This window comes from Trichomycterus rosablanca, chromosome 2 (assembly GCF_030014385.1).
Source record: "Trichomycterus rosablanca isolate fTriRos1 chromosome 2, fTriRos1.hap1, whole genome shotgun sequence".
NCBI classification, from domain to species: domain Eukaryota; kingdom Metazoa; phylum Chordata; class Actinopteri; order Siluriformes; family Trichomycteridae; genus Trichomycterus; species Trichomycterus rosablanca.
Window position 1 is genome coordinate 45,622,210 of NC_085989.1, and position 19,430 is coordinate 45,641,639.

The following is a 19,430-nucleotide window of genomic DNA, read 5'->3' on the forward strand; positions in this document are numbered from 1 at the left end:
AGGTTTCTGCTGAGCCTTCACCACAACTGACAAAAGTGACCTCTAACAGCCAACTGAGGCGCCTGGAGCAGCATCAGCTCCACCTCCGATACATTCAACAACGCCAGCAGCAGGAAAGGCAGCAACGTTTGTGGCTGGAGGAAGAGAGGCAGCACCAGGAGCTCCAAAGGCAGCTAGAAAGGCAGCAAAGGCTGAAGCAGTGGCAGGAGCAAGAAAGGCAGCGTCTTCAGCAGCAGAAGCAGTTAGAGAGACAATGCCAGGACCTTCTGAAGCTTCAGCTCAGCCAGCAGCAACAGGAGCACAGACAAAAGCAGCAGCTTCTACAGTGGCAGCTTGAGATGGAGCAGCAACAGCAGCTTAAACAGCAGCAGAAATCACTGCATGCTACTCTGCTTTCATCCTCAGCTGGACTCTGCACCATCTATGAGGCCATGGAGACCAGTGAAGATGAAGATGACAATGAGATGGATGGTATCTCAGATAGGAAAGAGATAGAGGATAGATTTACAGATTTACCCCTGTGTTTAGCCAACAGAAACCTCCGCCCAAATGACCTAGACTGGAATACCAAGGCAGACATGGTGCAGAAGCTGATTAATCAGGCCTTGCTGCTGGAGAGTGACGATGGATGCCCACCCCTGCTTTACCTGCCTGAGCACGGAGGGGGGATTCTCAGCCCGTTAGAGAGCGGACTCTGGCCGCATGTCCTGCACCAGCTCAGCCCTGAATCTGCCACCATCAAATCTGTTAGCAGCTACTCCCCCACTCAGGGAACTTCACCACAAGGCGACTGGACAGTTGTTGAGCTTGAGACGTACCACTGATATTTATTCACAATATTTAATGTCTGGTTTTGTCTGGTAGGCTTTGCATTGTGTTTGTATGTGGGCCATGATGATCTGCCATGGTTAACCCTAGACAAGAAAAACCAAAATGACTCGAGTCTATACAACCTATTTGTTTTTAAATCCTGTCTTTGATATATACACCAATCAGGAATAACATTATGACCACCTTCCTAATATTGTGTTGGTCCCCCTTTTGCTGCCAAAACAGCCCTGACCCATTGAGACATGGATTCCACTAGACCCCTAAAGGTGTGCTGTGGTATCTGGCATCAAGATCTTAGCAGTAGATCCTTTAACTCCTGTAAGTTGAGAGGTGGGACCTCCATGGATCGGACTTGTTTGTCAAGTCAAGTCAAGTCAACTTTATTTATATAGCGCTTTTTACAATATACATTGTCTCAAAGCAACTTTACAAAATCCAGGACCAACAGATACAAAAACCCCTGTTGAGCAAGCCGAGGGCGACTGTGACAAGGAAAAACTCCCTGAAAATTACAGGAAGAAACCTTGAGAGGAACCAGACTCAGCAGGGCCAATCCTTCTTGGGTGGCCTGGAGGATACTTTAAATAAATACACGATTTACACATCATACAAACACAGAATTAAATGATCTAAAATTCATAACTGGTAATAAATAGATAAATAAACAATTAAATAATAATAGAGTTGTTATCCGCTCTAGTCTTCAATAATGTCTGTAGTGATTTCTTGTCATTGCAATTACTCCAGACCCGTCACATCTGACAGGAGCAGCATCGTTGTCCCGGCAGTCTCGACTTTAATCCTTAACCTCGGCGGGTAAACAGGTTTCCATCAGAATGCCCTCGGGGTAAAACAACAGAGAATGTAGTTAATAATGTACAATGCTAGTTGACAAACAGTTTTACAGAGAGTTTTAGACTCCGGCAGCCCTAATTATTACAGCATAACTAAAAGGGAGAGCGAGCAGGTAACAAGGTCATGAAGGCTTTCACAGGACATCAGCGCCCATCTCCCCACCGTCATCAAACCTGAGTGATCGGACAAGAGAGGCAGAACGACAGCAACCCAACATCCCTGATCACCACAAGTTTCTATGACCAAGAACCCCCAAGCTCTGCGCCTTTGTCTATATTAATCAAAAGCCTGAGAAAATAAATATGTTTTCAGTCTAGACTTAAACATTGAGACTGTGTCCGAATCCCGAATAGAGGCAGGAAGATTATTCCAAAGTTGTGGAGCTTTGTAAGAAAACGCTCTTCCACCAGCCGTGATCTTTTTAATTTTAGGAACTATAAGTAACCCTGCATCTTGTGAACGAAGTGGACGTGCTGGATTGTAGTAATTAATAAACTCACTCAGATACTGTGGAGCCAGACCATGTAGCGCTTTATAAGTTAGTAAAAGTTTGTCCAGCACATCCCACAGATGCTTGATTAGATTGAAATCTGAGGAACCTCAAACTGGTTGTTGTGCTCTTCAAACCATTCCTGAACCATTTTTGCTTCGTGGCAGGGTGCATCATCCTGCTGAAAGAGGCCACAGCCATTAGAGAATACCGTTCCCATGAAAGGGTGAACATGGTCTATAACAATGCTTAGGTAGGTGGTACGTGTTAAAGTAACATCTACATGGATGGCAGGACACAAGGTTTCCCAGCAGAACATTGCCCAAAGCATCACACTGCCTCTGCCGGTTTGCCTTCTTCCCATAGTGCATCCTGGTGCCATGTGTTCCCCGTACGCGTATGCTAAGCGCTCCCCTTAGTGAGCCACGGCTCGATCGCAGATGACTGGCGCGTCCTCCGCTAGTCTCGTGTGCCGCCGGTTCATAATAGTAGTCTCGTAGTGCCACGCCCCCCCGGTCAGCCGCTCACGCCCCTGGTCTAGCCATCACAATTTGGCCCTTGTCAAACTTGCTCAAATCCTCACACTCGCCAATTTTTCTGCTTCCAACACATCAGCTTTGAGGATAAAATGTTCACTTGCTGCCTAATATATCCCACCCACTAACAGGTGCTGTGATGAAGATACAATCATTCACTTCACCTGTCAGTGCTCATAATGTTATGCCTGGTTAGTGTATATTAAAATGCATCTCATATTTCAGAAAAATCACATTCCATTGTTATAAAAGAGAAATAAGAAGTATTGTAGCATGTGCAGTAGCTCAGTGGTTAAGGTAATGGACTAATAGTCAAAAGATGCAGGTACAAGCCTCACCACCACCAAGTTTCCACTGTTGGGCCTCTGAGCAAGGCCCTTAACCTGCTGTTGCTTTAATTGTACTTGGTCACAGTTGTAAGTCACTTCGGTTTATAGTATCTACTAAAATGCTGTGAACTTTGGTATTTGATTGTCATCCCCAGAAATAACCTGCACTTAGATTTACTTTAACCCACCAGCTTTTTCCGGTGGATGAGATTGATACCCGAGACCACATTTAGGCTCAAAATCACTTTTACTCTTGCTTAAGTGTACTGAACTGTCTGCCCAAAGGAACTCGGCTGGACAGTTGCATAATATAAAAAATACACCAAGGCAATGTGGTATAAAACCATGCTTGGCAGACATTTATATTCATTGCAATCTATGGGTGGTGTAATGTTTTGAGTTCATGAAGCCTGAATTTCTCGACTTTTTGTACATCTTACAGAGGTGTCATCCATTTACAATTGCATGCTTCCTACACGCACTTACATTTATATACAACTTTATATACACAATTTTAACTTTACCCAAATCTAGTCAACCAGGACATGTTTTTGTTCAGAGGTCTTCTTCTATTTTGCACTAAAGCTACATGGAGTTGCTTGAAATTACATTTACATTTAAACTGCATTTACATCACATCACTGTTATGCTAGCCACCAACACTGATATCAAGGTTTGAAAAGAAGAAACAAGAAAAATACAAAAAACAAGCCAAAATTGTAATAAACAATTCAAATAAATCTAAATTAATAACAAATTTATAGTAACAATAAAGTTTTACAGACGTGTCATATTTAGTGATTTGATGTAGTTTGCAAAGTACAGTGGTACCTCGGTTTTCGTCGATAATCCGTTCGAGAAGGCTGTTTGAAAGTCGAAACATACGAAAACCGAAACAATAATTCCCATTAAAGATAAAGTAAATACAATTAATGCGTTCCCGAAAGGCAAAAATATTAACAAAAAATACATTTTATAGAGAATAAATGTAGTTTTAAAAACAGAAAACAATGAGAAATTATTATAAATAAGTAATGAAATAGATAAATGAACATTTAACATCACATTTATCTTTATTGAGGAGTCCTGTTGGCGTATGGAAGGCGGCGAGAAAGGCAGAGGGATACCCCGATATGGCCGCGCGAGTCTTTGTTCATGTTGGCCCGTACCGAGTCGTGGGAAATGGTCGAACGCGATCGGTACGGTTCAACGAAAACCGAGTCAGTGTTCGAAACTCGTAGAAAAAAACTAAAGTCGACGAAAACCGAATCATACGAAAATATGGGCATACGAAAACCGAGGTTTGACTGGATGTCTTATTGTAATATGTCAACATGCCTCTAATAACTAAAAAGACTTTTCTGTAACTGTTTATTTAAAAACCACCCACATTTGGTACTTACAAAACACAATCATAAGCAACACTTTCAACTCATGTAAACAAGTTCAATATTTGATGTTTACATTTACATTTTTGGCATTCAGCAGATGCTTTTATCCAAAACAACTTACAGTATACAATCATAGCAATTGAGGGTTAAGGGCCTTGCTTATTGGTGGGGCTTGTACCCTAACCACTAGGGTATAGCTGCCCTGTTAGCAGCATTCATGTATTTGTCTGTTAGAAAACATTTCAGTGTGTCTGTTAATTATGCTGTTCGTTATGTTGGATTTGATCCAGCTGTTCACACCCATCCATGTTTTCTGGTGCCATTGTGGCACATCTTACTTAAGCCCCATTGTTCCCGGTCCTAATCTCCACCACAAAAGTGCTGTTGCTGATTTATAGAACCATAGCTTCAACATCCTGCAAGTGATCTCTCCCCTACATTTGCATTTGACACATGATATTTGATTAAATATACATTTGGAGGAAACAATTATTCAACTTGTTTGCTTTTTATTGAATGGACATTCGCACATACAGTATATCCACTTAACATTAAAACACATACTGCCTTTTGAGTTTTCACTTGTAAATATGACACATTTTTTATTCATATTATTAGCATAAACAGCGTTATCAATGTGATTACAAAACATTTTTATTTAGATATTTATCAGTATTTTGTATTGATCAGATTCTTCTAGATCACTAACCAATAATAATCTTTTAGGGTTAATAGTGAGGTGCAAATGTGATTGCAAGGTTTTTTTTATTGGATCTTTTTATTGCATATTAGTCACATTGAAGAATTTTAGATCAATAATCACACTGCAATCACACAACACATTACACAAAGGAGACCTGAATAAAACCCATTTTGTGATACATCATATTTATTTAAGATTTCCCTCACTGGTACTTAATCAACCATTCTACCAAAACAAGTCTGTTCAGGTAATTAAACACACACACAGGCATGATATTAGCTTTATAGAACCACCTTAAAGGTTTATACAGGAACCCTTAGGTTACAGAAGATCTGAGAAACAAATTTGTTATAATATATCTGTTTAGAAAGATTTACAAAGCAATATCTACAGCTCAAGGACTCCAGACATTATCACCACTGAAGGAGACAAAGTAGTGCTAAATCTACCCAGGAGTGGACATCCTGCTACATTTCCTCAGTCAAATGATCTCAGAAAAAAAAATAAACCACTGCAGATGTTTCCAGCATCAGCTATGCTCAGATTTCATGGCTCCACATACAGGGGATCTTCAAAAAGTTTCCTTACTTTTATATTTTGGTTGGAAGCGGTGAGGGTGGGAGGTGCAGTAATCAGTCGTGTCTGAGAGACTGAGAGAGCTTATAGTCCGGATTTAGCTCCATCTGATCTCCACCTTTTTGGACACTCAAAGAAGCTTTAAGGGGAAGAAGATTTTCATGTGATGATGATGTGAAAGCAGCGCTGCATCAGTGGCTACACGCTCAACCAAAAACATTCTTTGCTGATGGCATTAAAAAGTTGGTACGATGCTGAAAAAATGCAGAAACTTTTTAAAGAACCCTCGTATAACTTGATATTCACTGGACGGAAAACACGGCTAAGCAAAAAGAACATCAATCCTCATCTGATGTTTGGAAATGTTCTATAGATTTAAATGAAGCTGGTCCACCACTTTCATCAGCCAGTCAGGTGTTTACATACAGATGTGATTGGCTATGTCTAGGGGTGTGAAGGGGAAGGGGGTAGGTTGGTCGAGGCCCCATGATGGATTGGTGTCCTCAGGGTGCATTACTGCATTGCGCCCAGTGTTTCCAGAGAAACCGGACCCCCCACGACCCTGACCAGGATAAAACTGGTCCCCAAAGTAAATTGTTTCATGAATTATGAATGTGATGTGATTCTTTGTGTAATATGTTTTGTTTAAAAAAAGTAAATGGTAAAAAGTGACCCAGAAAAGGGGCAGGGACTTTTTTACACCACTGTGTACCACATGTTTTTTTAGGTAGATGCACTCATGGGTAAATTTTGGAATTGTACACTTTTTAGAGAGATCAGTGGTGAGTCTTGATTGAATGTTGTGTATGATTTATAAAAAAAGATGAGCAAACTGAAGACACTCATAACACCCAACAACTGCAGAAATGACTGAGAGGTGAGTCGAGAGATGCCACAGTCACCCAACACCCCTCTCCCCCCTTGTTGTCCCCCGGTCAATTTTAGAAAGGGGGATTTCTATCCCATGTTCTTTCCCAACATTCCTCAGCCATTACCTCATTTCCTGGGTCCCTTGGCTTCAATGGGTCTCCCCGGGTAACGATGATGTCATGGCAACAGTCTCAAAGACATGAGATAGAAACAATACCCCGAAGAGTACGAACCGACTTCAACTCGAACCCTACAGCCCAAATCCTTTCACCTCCATCTGGGTACAGAGCCAAGACTGCAGCCAGTGTAGGGACGGTTACTCAAAAAAATGTAATCTGCAACTAAACCGAAGGCAGATTAAATATTCTCGTTATTTAGAAAGTGTAATCGGTTTAATTTGGTCTACATCTTGCTTACCTGGCTTATAAAGGGCTGCAGTTCCAAACTGATTCCTAATATTAAACTAGAATGAATGTTTTATGGTGGAATCACTATTAAAATATCAGTTTAATCCAGGACCAGTGACTGGAAATCTGGCCTCTATAACTGTACTAGATCCGAGAATAATGAAGACAAAGCAAACATGCTCATCTTACTGTGTAAACAGCAAGAACGTGAGGGTCGTGTAGATCATGGCAGTCTTGGTTTTAATCATTTCTGCATTTTTAAGTAACTGAATAATTGTTACTCACAGTTCTTTGTAAATTTGATTTTAAGGTATACACTAAATAACCTATGTATGGACAAAAGTATTGAGACACTGCCTTTTTATTTTTCAATTTGTGTTTCGGCCACAACAATTGCCAACAGGTGTAATAAATCAATTATAAAAAGGAAACTATACGCTTCCAACTTTGCAGCAACAGTTTAGGGAAGGCCCTTTCCTGTTTCAGCATGATGTTGCCCCTGTGCACAAACTAAGCTCTATAAAGAAATGAAGAAAAACTTGGTTTAAAGAAACTCCAGTGTCCTGCACAGAGCCCTGACCTCAGTCCTACTCAACAGCTTTGGTGTATATTTACAAAATACAATGAAGTTTGTCAGTGAGAATGTTGGAAATCTTTTCTTTCTACTTATATCAGGTAAAAAGGATTCAAGTGAACGTCCCAGCTTTTCTGGAAATGAGGTTTGCAGTTAGGGAACCACTGACAAAACAGGTGCCAAAAGTAAGACAGGCCTTGCTCCAAAATCAACACAATAAAGTTTGATATTGATGTAGTGTTGTCAGATTGTTTTGTAGTCAGATGAAGTAAAGATTATGTTATTTGGCCACAGCGGTGGTAGGGGGCAGTGATAGCTCAGTGGTTAAGGTACTGGACTAGTAAACAGAAGGCTGCCGGTTCAAGCCCTGCCACCACCATGTTGCCATTGTTGGGTCCCTGAGCAAGGCCCTTAACCCTCAATTGCTCAATGTGTAAGTCACTTTGGATAAAAGTGTCTGCTAAATGCTGAAAATAAAATGTAAGTGTAGAAAGAGAGGTATTCAAAGTCAACCACACTGTACCTACTGTTTTGCTGTTAGTAAAACTGGCCCATTGCAGAATGTGAACTGAAGTTTTTTTTTAATTACCTCAAAATTCTTGAGGTACAATTAGGTGTTTCAGCAATACAATAATACACATCAAATCTAATTTTTCTTTTACAAGTCCTACCCTAAATTTTATAAATATGTGGACTAAACTAAAAAAAAGCTAAGTCCATTCCAAAAAACCAACACATTTGGTTGAAGTCGGTGGATACTTCATAATATTCTGATAACATGACAGAGTAATGAATTATATTTATTCATTCATTTAACCAAAGTAGCTTCTTCATCTCTGTCAGAGATAATGGCTTTTTAGATAAGAATGCAGAATAATGAGCGCAATTTATTTTAAAAAAAGCTTCATCCTGGTCAGTGTTGCAGTGGGTTCAGAGCCTGTCTGGCAACACTAGCTATATGGAAGCAATACATCATGGGCAGGTTCCAGGGTGCACACTAACCAAGATGGGAAAACACCAAAGTACCAGACGAAAACTCATCCAGACAAGTGGACAAAAGATATATATCAGACCAGAACTCGTCATACCATAGGTCAGGATCAAACTCAAGTCCCCATGATCAATGTTTGGCCAGCTGTTCCACTGAGCTACCCTACTAGTACTATTATCTTTACTCATCTTATTTCCATTAACAACTTTATCCTGTTCAGAACTGTAGTGGGTCTAGTTCCACTGGGCGCAAGGCAGACATACCCTGGGCAGGGCACCAATCCATCACAGGATTTTCACCCTCAGACATATCCTATTGTGTCTGTGTAGATGCCAGACTGACCGATAGCACAGCTGAGATTCAAACCCGAAAACCGCATTTTTTTTTTATTAAAAGAAGTCCTTTCATTTCACCTTTAAGATGTGTGATTCTCTTTGTTCTCTATTCTCTTTAGATGTTTTTCTCAAAGCAGGTACTATGGCGGCACACTGCTTCCACCTGCTGGTAAAATCAGGTAGTGCATTAAACCACAAGTTCAAAGGTTCAGATCCTGCAGCTGTATATTTGTTCCACTGTATTTAAAGCAACAGTTTTGTAAAAATGAGAGGTACACGGTTTCCATTTATTGATGTATAATGTTTCATTCAAATTCTAATTAAGGCTGCTCAGGTGGCGCAGCGGTAAAAAGCACACGCTGCAACCAGAGCTGGATCTTGAATACATGGTATCGAATCCAGCTCTGCCTTGCCGGCTTGAGGCTGAGTGGCAATATGAACAACGATTGGCCTGTTGTTCAGTTGGGGCGGGACAAAAAGCCGGATTCACCTATTGACCCGCCTATTATATTCTCAAAACAGATCTGGATGCTAACCAGGAGAACACACTGGATAGGGTATGGATAGCCAATTTATCACAAGACGCCCAAAAGTAAACAATTAATTTACTGACTCACACCTAGGTGGAGAGTTTAAAGCAGTTAATCCATCTTCAGCATGTACACACATGCCTACCAGGAGAACATGACAAACTCCCTACAAACAGGACCAGAGACAATGGCTGAGCTCATGTCCCTAATGTTGCTTTGTGATACTGGCTATAGCAGTTGAAACAATGTGCCAAATATGAATTACATTGTATGGTAAGTAACTTTAAAGCCGCACACAATTTATATCTATTATGTAATTATACCTAAAACCTATAAAATCCTTCACATGTAATAAATTTCTCTTTGTTCTGTAAATTGGTTTTCTTATAGCAGGTAACAATAGGGGGTTTCAAATGAGACACTGCTTCCACCTGCTGGTGAAATGAGGTAGTGGCATTAAACCACAGAGCCAGAGGTTCTCCAGTAAAGACCTGAATAAATCCAGTTGGAGGATGGAGCTGAGTGCACATTGTGCAGTTGATTGTTTATTATCTGTGTTTTTGCTGTTTTTGGGGTCCTAAACCTCTTTTAAGTGATTGTTTGGCTTCTCTCTTACCTTCCCTATCATACCATATCTTATAATATCTGGTGTGTGTTGTACCTATCTTATAATATCTGGTGTGTGTTGTACCTATCTTATAATATCTGGTGTGTGTTGTACCTATCTTATAATATCTGGTGTGTGTTGTACCTATCTTATAATATCTGGTGTGTGTTGTACCTACAGTACAGGCCAAAAGTTTGGACACACCTTCTCATTCCTGTGGTTTCTCTTAATTTTTTTAAATTTTCTACATTGTAGATTAATACTAAAGACATCCAAACTATGAAGGAACACATGTGGAATTATGTAGTAAACAAAAAAGTGTTAAACAAACCAGAATATGTTTTATATTTTAGATTCTTCAAAGTAGCCATCTTTTGCTTTAATGACAGATTTGCACAGTCTTTGAAATTTTCTCAACCAGCTTTATTAGGTTTCCACCTGGAATGGTTTTCAATGAATGTTTGTGCCTTGTCTAGAGTGAATTTTTGGAATTTGTTGCTTTTTTAATGTGTTTGAGACCATCAGTTGGGTTGTGCAGAGGTAGAGTTGGTAAAATATAAAACATATTCTGGTTTGTTTAACACTTTTTGGTTCACTACATAATTCTTCATAGTTTGGATGTCTTCAGTATTAATCTACAATGTAGAAAATAAAAATAATCAAGAAAAAACATTGAAGACAAGGTGTGTCCAAACTTTTGGCTGGTGTGTCCAAACTTTTGGCCTGTACTGTATATGGGGACAATTTGTGGTTCCAGAAACTTTTAACTTATGAATTATAAAAACAAATGATATTTAATAATTATAAAGTAGCTGTACTAACAACATATTTGTGTCGTGGCTCTGTAGCTTTTTCAGTTCATGTGTTCTGGTAATCATTTTGTCTCTGAGAACTTGAGGAATCTTCTTCACATTCACAGTGATTGTTACATGAAACTACAATGAAACCAGGAATTTACACAAGAACATTTATTTTTATTCATGGTCTTTCACACACACACACACACACACAGTCTTCTTTCTATAATCTTCATCCATACAGCTGCCTGTAGAATAAACACAAAAGAAATTAAATCACAGAAACACAAAATACAATCAATATTTTAATAGTTTCATGTTATTTCTTCTACTTATCCTAATTATATTAGCATTACAATCTTTGTTAGTATTCTCTGTGATCTAGACCATATTACAAGATCTTTCAGTTCTAACTTATTAAGTCTGTTTCATTCTTACTAACCCTAACCTCATACTGTTCTCTGAAAACCACTCATGCTGAAGGATTTCTGTAAGGCTGAGACGTTTTTCAGGCATTTTTTCCAGACACCTACTTATCAGATGGCAGCAAGCTGTGTGCAGTGATAAAATGAGATAAAAATGTTGTTGTATTTAAAACTATATTTCTTATTTACACTTTCTATCATTGTAATGACTAAATAAACTTGATCAAACTTTTTAAATCATGTTTTCATGCAGGTTTTACAGACTGTGTGTTTCTAGATCTTAATGTGAGCTGTTTCCATTTTCTTACTTTCAGAAAGTTCAGGTAAAAAGTCCAGGCTCCCATCAACAATCTCCTCTTCGTCCCCGAACGGCATCTCTCCACAAACTATGGAGTACAGGAGTACGCCCAGACTCCACACAGTAGCAGGGCAGCCATACATTTCCTCCTCAACTATCCACTCAGGTGGAGCGTATGACTTAGTGCCTGAGTGAAAGAGAGAAATGCTTTAGAAAAATACTTCTCCACTCAAATCCATTTCATTCTGTAACTAAGTAGTTTTGAGGTGAACTTACCTGAAAATGAGGTGTACGCTGTTTCCTTGTGTAAGTCCCCACAGCCAAAGTCGATCAGCTTGACCTCCAGTGTGTCGGTGTTCACCAGAAGATTTTCTGGCTTGATGTCCAGGTGAAAAACTCCACAATCGTGGCAGTGAATTGCAGCCAGAACCACCTGCCACATGATGAGCTGAGCCACAAGTTAATTCATTGGGAATTGTTCAATGAAGTCAAAGAGGTCCATACAGGGGATGGGTCGCTCCAGGATTAGGATGTAGTACTCGGGCGTGTCAAACCAGTCCAGTAGCTTCAGCACAGAATTACACTGAGGTGGCTTGGATACCATCTTCATTAACGCCACCTCCGCAGGAAGTGGGTACGTCTCTCCAGGCTAATAGAACAACAGACAAGGTTTGGAATCAGTAGTAGGTCTAAACTATGATGAGCAGGTCTGTTAGTAAAGATCTGGGCTGGTCTAAGGCAGTAAGTAGACCAACAGTTTTGGTCTAGATCTGGTCTATGAAGGTTTTTATCTTGTTTAAACCTTGTTGAGTTTTTGTGATACTTTATTAGTAAAAGAAAAAGATGAACTTACAATAGTGATGAATCTGTCGCGGGGGTCCTTCAGCACATATTTCACAGCAACCTGTTCACAAATACAAACACAATTAGTGGATTTAGTACAGAAGTAATAATAATAAACATTAGGGTTTGGTTAAAGAATCTCATCGTCCAAGTAGAAAATGTCTCCTTCTGATTGTATCTTATTAATGTGTAATGCTCTACACTTCCTGTCTTGTGTTTATGTGCTGATGTTCACCTGTTTCCCATCTGCATTACAAACTCCAGCATAAACCGCACCACAGCCTCCTTCTCCCAGCAGCTCTCCCACAGTGTAGCAACAATCAAAACTCTCTGTAAAAGTGATTTTTATTCCATTTAAGTCCAATTCACATAGAAAATGTACATCATATCAGCAGTACTAAATATTTGTTATATAAAGGCTGTCAGTGGTGTTTGGCTGTATTCTGTATTTCTGCAGGTGTAATATAATCTCTATTGGTTGATGTAGCAGGTAACAGATGTACAACAATATATTATTACAGGAATTAGTGGAGATTAAACTGACCTTCATGGTTCAGGATGTTGAAGAAATGAACGGTGGTGGTTGGATCCTCTTGGCTTTCTTCATCGGTCAGGATTTCTTCTTCTGCACCTACTGAACAAACCCCTGAAGAGCTGTATGTACTGTACTTACCACCGCTCTCAACAGAGGCATCAGAGTCATTCAACTCAGCAGCACATTCAAAGATCACTTCACCAAGGCTGATCTCAGCTACAGAGGCTAAAGGTCAAAGGTAGGAGGGTGTCGAGAGAAGAAGGTGAAACAGAAACAGTGAAACAGAAACAGTTCAGCTATTTTGAAGCTAAAGTCTGCAGGTAAGGAGAGCATAAGCCCAGCACCAGTCCAGCACCAACAACTGTTTTATTTCATTCATTTAATGTTCATATTTTACCTGAAGCTCCAGATGCTTTTTGGTGCTGATCTGAGTCTGAACTAACTGCAGACGATGACGACTTCCTGTCTAGTGTCTATCAAACAGATCATACTGGTGTTACACAGATGCAGATAAAACATCATACAGGGAACAACATCACAATTCACACTTAATGTTTTTAAATGCTAAATATAACATGTAAAGATAAATTATGTTATATGTAAAAGTTATGGAGCATCTAATAGTTTGGTTCCATGTTAAATTTAGTAAATACAGAAACATTGTGCTCCTATATTTTCATATTTAAGTTTGTTTTTGAAGAGGCTTTATTATTTTCACTCATTATTTTAACCAAAGAGTAAAACTGAATACTGTACATAGATTAATGAACCTGAACTACAATGTAAGATGTTGGTGTGATTAAGACTTTTTGGAGCTGTATTATTACATCATTAGATATATACACGTCTCAATGATTCTCAGAAGGTGTTACCTCCGAGCTGTCTGATCTGTCAGCATCATCAGGCTTGGTAATGATGTTCTGTATGACTTTGATCCAAGCCTGTCCAACCTTCTCTGAATCAGCTTTCAAAAAACACTTCCTTTACACACACACACACACACAATACACATTTTAATAAAACAATTTATGTATTTTGTGTGAGAAAGGTGTTTACAAATGTAATATAGTTGAATGAGTATTATTGTTGAACAGTACTCACACAGTGGGTGAAACCAGCTGGAAGTGAAAGCTGTGTCTGATGTTCTCACAGTGTTCAATCGTACACAATCTCACATCTTCTATCAGCACAGTCGCCTCATGCTGGTTACAAACAAACAAACAAACAAACAAAGTTCACACCAAAAATAACAGATGATCCTAAAAGCACATTTTAACAGTTCATGTTATATAATGTTTAGTTTTACTGAATGTAAAGTGTTCTTGTGTCTATATGAGGTTCCTCCAGGTACTTTGGTTACCTTACAAAACCCCAAAACATGCAGAAGGTGGAGTGGCTACCCTGAAATGCCTCTATGTGTAAGTGGGTAATTAAATGGGTGAGTGAGTGGTGCTCTGCATGAGCAGGGACAGAGTAGTGTGTTTAGGACAGGACAAGATTGAGACGAATGATCTGCTGTGGTGACCCCTAACTGATTTAAATCCCAGCAGTGCTATTGACTAGCCAGACATCTACACAGACGTCATGGGCCATGTCTTAGGATTGGTGGCTGAAGCCCCTGTGATGATTGGCACTTTGTTCAGGTGATTCCCGCCTTGTGTCCAGTGTTTCCCAGTGTAACCAGACCACCGAGACCCTGACCAAGGAAAATGAAATCAGGTTGGAAAAGGTCATGTGACTCACCTTAGACTTGCTCTTGTAAATGAGCTGATTGTCCTTAATCATAAACCAGCGCCTGCAGAGAGAAAAACAGAAACAGCTGCAGCTACTGAATATTACTGACAATATTAGTGCAGGAATGAAACTGTTCAATACATCAGGGTTTGGTCAATGCTTTATTTCATGTCAACCTGGACTTGAAAGTATTGTGTATCACTTTTTATCTAATCTAATATTTTATCTGAGGCTTTATTTATTTTGATCAGTTAATTAAGTGAATAAAAATTAATGATATTTAATTAAAATAAAAGCTTTTGAATCCACTTCAGCTTTCTACAAACCTGTTCCATGTCTTAAACACATTGCTGGCCCTCTTGAACAGAAATCCCTCCATAACGATCCTGTTCTCTCTGTCCACATCGTATTTCTGTCTGCTGTCCTCATTCAGGTCGTCCTGAGAAGACGTCCGAGGACGGGTCAGACAAACCGGCCAACAAAAGAATCTCTGCATTAAAGAAGCACGTTGGTTCTCACGTCTCTTCTGTTTATCAGCCATGATGAGTGAAGAGGTGAAAACAGAGCAGCTTCACCAAACCCAAACTTTTATTCCATCAGGATTTGATAGAGGAGCTCAGAACAGCGACTGTGACGTCACACAGTCCTACATGACGTCACATTGTGTCTCTAAAGTGGAGCTTAAACCAACTTCAACTCCATTTACAGCCAATTACATAGGACATGTGGTTACTGTGTGTCTATTGTACAATCAGAATCATTAAACACACACACACACACGTCTCCCAAAACACATCTACCCCTGTTTTTAGGACCCATAAAATAGGATTTAAAATAAAATTATTATATTATTATTAAAATATCATAAATAAAAAAAGCTTTTTTTTGCATTAATGTGTTATCTTTGTGTTTTAATAATCTTTATATTAATAATCTTAATAAACAGTGTGGTTTGGTGCTTTAGGACTGTTTGGTTTTAAATTTTTCTGTAATTTAAAATATATTTAATATGATTGAAACTTTCTCTGCTTTGTCTTTTCACTTCTGTAGTGTCAAGTCCTTATCTACTCAGTAATTAAACATTAGTGTTTTAATAATTAATAAAATACTAATATAGTTATTTGAAATAGAGTTTTAAATAATTAATAAATATCAAAATTATCATGTGTTTAAACTGTGTATAAACTTTATTATTCATTATTTAATTACTATGAATAACACAGTTGATGGCTTTTGTATGAAACTGGTTATGTGGGTGTAGGTTTGGTTCTGTGTCACTAGGTGGATCCACTAACACATTTCATGTAAACTCAACCCCACATTAAATAAACAGCTATGACATTAATTACATCTGCTGATGTGTAAGATTCACTGGATCTGATTTAATAAGAATGAGGTTGTGTGAACGTTTGATCATTCCTGGTAAAACCACGTGTTTTCTTGATTTTTGTTTATCAATGTAACTTTTACTATGTTTTACTTGTACTATTGTACATAAAGCTGATGTTAGGAGCACATTATCCAGGATAAACTCTGGTTAGTTCATGACAGGAAGAGACTGTAATTAGTTTAGAACCACGTTTAGTAAACAGTATTTGTGTGATCATGTAACAATAAGTGAGTGATTTAATATTTACTACATTTGTATTATGATTAAATGTATTTAAGTTTAGTAATATATGAGTTTATAATGTTAGTGCTGTTTGTAATCGTAACAGAGAGTCCTTGTACAGAGGTCATGAACTTCTCTGTGATTATTTTATATATAGTGTGAATTCATTGTACTGTTCCATGTTTGTGAGTGAATTATAGACAGTGTCACACACACACACACACACACACACACACACACACACACACACACACACACACACACACACATACACACCAAGCAAGTTTACTTATTATACAACCTTGACTTGCTTGAATTTGCTATATCCAACACATTAAAGTTGGATAAAGTTAAATATTCAGGGCATTATATTGCCAGTGTGGTTTATGAAAGGCCATAGATGCCATAGATCATGAAAATTGCTGTCATGCTGATTCACTGTTAGCACTTTTCCACCAAAAAAACTCGGCCCGCGTTTCCACCAGTTTTTGGGAGCCAAGCACGCATCATCAATGGTGGGCGTTGCGCAACGAAAGTAAAGAGTAGAAACATGATGGCGGATCACCTGTGAGCATATGTGCTGCTGTTACAGATGTTCAGTTTTATGCAAAAACATTGATCAACTATTGATGATAAGATGATGTAGACAGCGACTCCGTTCCTCGCCGTTGTTACTCTTAGAGCATCTTTCAGTTTTTTACAGTTCCACAGTTATATAAAGGAAATGATATGGTTCCAACTTTGCACCAACAGTTTAGGAAATAGAGGTCAGTCTATTTTAATACTGTTTGTTTTTTAAATAGGACGTCCAACAAACTCTTGGTCAGGTGTCCAAATACTTTTGACCATATAGTGTTTATATGTGCTACATCGCTTGCTATCACTTAACTACACACCGATCAGCCATAACATTAAAACCACCTCCTTGTTTCTACACTCACTGTCCATTTTATCAGCTCCACTTACCATATAGAAGCACTTTGTAGTTCTACAATTACTGACTGTAGTCCATCTGTTTCTCTGCATGCTTTGTTAGTCCCCTTTCATGCTGTTCTTCAATGGTCAGAACCCCCACAGGACCACTACAGAGCAGGTATTATTTAGGTGGTGGATCATTCTCAGCACTGCAGTGACACTGACATGGTGGTGGTGTGTTAGTGTGTGTTGTGCTGGTATAAGTGGATAAGACAGCAGCAATTCTGGAGTTTTTAAACACATCGCTGTCACTGCTGGACTGAGAAAAGTCCACCGACCATAAATATCCAGCCAACAGCGCTGATCCACTCATACCAGCACAACACACACTAACACACCACCACCATGTCAGTGTCACTGCAGTGCTGAGAATGATCCACCACCTAAATAATAGCTGCTCTGTGGTGGTCCTGTGGGGGTCCTGACCATTGAAGAACAGGGTGAAAGCAGGCTAAAAAGGTATGTAAAGAAATAGATGGACTACAGTCAGTAATTGTAGAACTACAAAGTGCTTCTATATGGTAAGTGGAGCTGATAAAATGGACAGTGAGTGTAGAAACGAGGAGGTGCTTTTAATGTTATGGCTGATCAGTGTATATGTAATGTAAAGAAATGCAGCAGGGGCCAAAATTCTGAAGCCAGAAGTGAAAATGCTTCTATTTTGCAGCTTTCTTTAATTAATGTTTTATACTAGTTGTTTGATTAGTAATGGAAAAAAAAACCCATTATACTACATTCAAGAAAAATGCTAAATAATCATTTGAACTAGCGGCTTCAGACGTTTGGCCTCACTTTATACATACCTCAAGCTCCTGGTTGAATCATTTCAAAATCAGTCGTCAAAGCAAAAGTCACTGGAGGAAAGCAGGAGTAAAGATCTTTTATTTCTTTTAACAAAAAAAGTTATTACAGATCCCATAATGCATTGCAATTATCTAACAAAGAGTTTTTTGCTATGTTAATTTGTGATTTGGTATGAATTATGGGTAGTGTAGAGATTCTGCAATCAAACACTGTTTTTCTGTAGATCATTGTTACCTCACTACTGAGATCTGTTCATTAATACTGGACGAGACTGGAGACTGAGATCTTTAAACCACCTCAAATTTATCATGATTACTAAACAATTTTCATATGAATTGTTCTACAATGTTCTCAACCAGGGTTCATAAACTCCAGTACCTGAAACCTACTGTCCTGCAGTTCCTCATGCCTCAAACACATTTAATTTATGGGCTCAGTATTAACTATAGTGGTACCGTGTAACTCGATGTTCCCTAAACTCGAAATCTTGAGCCCTTCATCAAGAAATTTGTACCCTTAAGCTTGACGTGTGTGTGACTGCAGCTTTGTTCAGCACTTGGCTTGAACGGTGCTGTAAAACTTCATCAAAATGTGAATATGAGACGAATATGCATTTGTGTGGAATAACTGTCAAATCCAGTCTGAAAGTTCCACATGTATCTGTGTTTATCTGGATTTTCCTCACTGTTTCACTTTTAAACTTGTGTTACAGCTCGAGGTTCTGAGAAATTGTGCGAATCAGCTTTTCTGAGAGTCTAAAACGTTTATTGTTAAAAAAAAAAAGCTTAACATGACTTAATGTACTAAAAGAATGACACAAGAGCACTAAACATCTCTTAATTATTACTGCTCATAAGTTCTCCCAACTAATGGAATTCCTCGCTTGTTGTTTTAGTACAATAAGTCACGTTAAGCTTTGTTTGTATGGCCTGAGTTGCTTTTACTCTGTCATATCAAACAATTCATCTCATTAAAGGCGCTTTGAAAAGGTCAGCAGCAAAAGTTCAGTCAGGTGAACTTGAGGCACAAAAACCTCAAGCCCAACACTGCAAAAATGCACAGTGGGCACCACTCAGGAAATTAATGCAGTTCCACGAGACCATGGAATGCATTAACAGGTTTCTCATACATCCTTATGAGAAAAAATACCTTGTAACTCAACTTTTAAACTCAGTGCCACTCCCAGAACCAACTGACGTCAAGTTTCAAGGTACCGCTGTATTAAGCCCTTTCGTTATTCTAACTGATCTTGTTGGAAGAGGAAGAACTCCTCAGTGGATCTTTAAGACTAGACTGAAGCTAAGAACCCTGGCCTTAGGTATTCCGGAACAATCTTTGACTCTGAGTCAGACTATTTACAGTTCCTGGATCTTCAGATAAAC

General features: G+C 38.9%; 1 pseudogene; it reads right to left on the reverse strand.

Annotated features, from left to right (window-relative positions):
• Positions 1–10,978: 10,978 nt before the first annotated feature.
• LOC134301787 (uncharacterized) lies at positions 10,979–14,516 on the reverse strand (annotated as a pseudogene).
• Between the last annotated feature and the right edge of the window lie 4,914 nt (positions 14,517–19,430).